Below are 2,786 nucleotides of genomic sequence, written 5' to 3' on the forward strand. Positions count from 1 at the left end.
CGGTTTAACTCCACAATTCAGTACTACATACTTCAGAGTATTTGTAATGTGTTTCTGTAATACATTTCTAACATTTATAATGTGTTTAGAAACAATTCTCAGAATTCTCTTTACACGGACTGTAAGCACCTTCTCAAACAGTTCTGAAGCATGCTTTTAGTTTATGTTTGCTGACAGACAGCAGTTTCCCACAGACTGCAGATTCATTCTCCGCCAGCAGGAGGCGCTGCTGGAGCGGGAGATATAGCGGTTTCCCCGGTAACGGCTGTATCAGCACTGTGCTCACAAACGCTACTTTATCAGGCATTACAGGAAAGAAAAAATAAAAATGACATCGAAGCTTTTCTGAAGACGGTCAGTTCTTTTCAAAGATACATTCATATAAAAACACCCGCGCTACATTTTCATTTTGAAACATGCAGTGTGTTTATTCAAGGAAGTATAAGACTTTTTGCGGTCAGTTTTGATACAGTGACGAGCCGCCACAAATAACTGAATGTATGGGAAGCACTGGACACTGCTATAAGTCAAATGGCCAAGTGCTAACAACAATAAGAGTTCACACATATTTCACAGCTTGCTGAGTGCACTGCCACGAGCGATGACATGGTGGAGGATATTGTCGGCCCCTCAGACACATTTACTGCACAGACACAGCACTGATATCAAGCCCCTTTCACCCAGTTGTAAGTATTTAGTTATTTTAAATCTTTTATAATATGAAGATCAGGAAACTGGAATTTATCCCCTATTGAGAATATCACAAATCACTTCACACTTGCTTACATTTAGATATAAGCCAAAAGCTTTTGAAAAAATGTATATATATATATATCAGTGGTATTGATAGCTCTGGGAATCTGTGATTTATCCTTTGAATCAATCCTTTATCTTATCATTTGAAGGTTTTATTTTTGTAGATGAATTTCTTTTATTTTTTACGGTCTGAACGGGACTTTTAGTTTGGTGAGGCGACGTGACGTCATAAGGCTGCTCCGCGCTCAAGCGTCTGCGATTCTGCTGAAGAAAGGTCTGTTTTACAACAAACAGAACAACAGAAAAGGTGCGTCTCATTTTCTATTTCAGATCAATTTTGTTCTTTTGAGCTTTCTATTTATCAAGGAAACCTGAAAAGTGTTGTACACTGATAATAATAGTTTGTGAGGCTGGGGAAGGCTTAGCTTTATTTCATCATAAATCAAAGGCTTGCCTGCATGTTAACAAATCCCCAGATTTTTGTAAAATAAGTTTGTGAAATAAATGTGTTATTTTGTAATTGTTGTATTGTCATATTTATTCTTAAAAAATATATTTTAGGTTTTTAGTCATGAAAAATTTGTTACATAGCAAAGTTTATTTTGCTTAATATATTTGTATAACATGATAAAAGCAGAAAATGTTGGGCCAAATTGTGCAGCCCTACAAAGAAGCACAACAAACCTGGGGCCGGATTCACGAAACATTCTTCTTAACTGCCATTTTCTTCTTATTTTTTTTCTTATAACATTTTGTATTCCCAACAATTCTTGTTGGTCTTTGTTTGTTCCCTATTTGATAAAAAAAAAAACACATTTTAACAAGAAGTATCACAATTAGATTTTTTTTTCTCCCAAAATCATGCAGCTCTACTCTGACTCTGACTCCCTTACTAGTGCGCTGACTACTGAACTATTATTCTCATCTCAAACACACAGAGAAACTCCTGCTGAAGCGACACTCGAGACACTGTTATAAAGATGGCGTTTATTAAAGAGGAGAGTGAAGACGTGAGGTTTGAAGAAGCTTTCAAACATGAAGATACTGAGGAACAACAAACAAAGATGGCGTTTATTACAGAGGAGAGTGAAGACGTGGAGAATGAAGTCAAACATGAAGATCCTGAGGAACAAACAGGTTGGTTTCATTCTCAAAGTCTTTCTTCAGTCATTCTGTGTCATGCATCTCTTTATCTGTTATTTGTCTCACAACAGAATTAATGACATGCAAATAATTTATTTAGGAAGAATTATAAGGAAATAGCCAAACGAAACATTAACCCTCTGGGGACTGAGGTGATTTGAGATGTTTTGACATGCCCTGACATCTGTGTCCCTGCAGCACAAAAGCAGTGTTAAGTCGCTGGGGTATATTTGTAGCAATAGCCAACAATACATTGTATGGGTCAAAATTATACATTTTTCTTTTATGCCAAAAATCATTAGGATATTAAAGGCACAATATGTAATTTTCGCCGCCAGAGGGCGCATATTCAAAATAAACAAAGAAGCAAAGGCGTAGTTTGATGACGGCGTGACTGAGTCTGGAATCATGGGAGTTGTGGTCTTCATCCCCACAGCCGATGCAATCCTACGGGACTCGGGCAGAAATCATGTTCATGGATGAGCTAATGATTTATTAACGTAGTAGAATGAAGCAGGGTGAGGCTGAGAGCCATCGAAGCGAAACGAGGCGCTGAACAAGCGCGGTTATTTGTCTGAATTAATGACATGCAAATAATTTATTTAGGAAGAATTATAAGGAAATAGCCAAACGAAACATTAACCCTCTGGGGACTGAGGTGATTTGAGATGTTTTGACATGCCCTGACATCTGTGTCCCTGCAGCACAAAAGCAGTGTTAAGTCGCTGGGGTATATTTGTAGCAATAGCCAACAATACATTGTATGGGTCAAAATTATACATTTTTCTTTTATGCCAAAAATCATTAGGATATTAAAGGCACAATATGTAATTTTCGCCGCCAGAGGGCGCATATTCAAAATAAACAAAGAAGCAAAGGCGTAGTTT

The 2,786-nt window shown here is 37.4% G+C and overlaps 1 long non-coding RNA gene across 1 annotated transcript; it reads left to right on the plus strand.

Moving 5' to 3' along the window:
* The first annotated feature begins 979 nt into the window (after positions 1 to 979).
* On the plus strand, positions 980 to 1,884 carry LOC107693610 (uncharacterized). Its single transcript, XR_001634776.1, has 3 exons — positions 980 to 1,063; positions 1,695 to 1,771; positions 1,857 to 1,884. It is a non-coding gene; the product is annotated as an uncharacterized LOC107693610 (long non-coding RNA).
* Positions 1,885 to 2,786: the final 902 nt, after the last annotated feature.

Source organism: Sinocyclocheilus anshuiensis, unplaced genomic scaffold, assembly GCF_001515605.1.
Source record: "Sinocyclocheilus anshuiensis isolate Anshui unplaced genomic scaffold, SAMN03320099.WGS_v1.1 scaffold1942, whole genome shotgun sequence".
Classification (NCBI taxonomy): Eukaryota; Metazoa; Chordata; class Actinopteri; order Cypriniformes; family Cyprinidae; genus Sinocyclocheilus; species Sinocyclocheilus anshuiensis.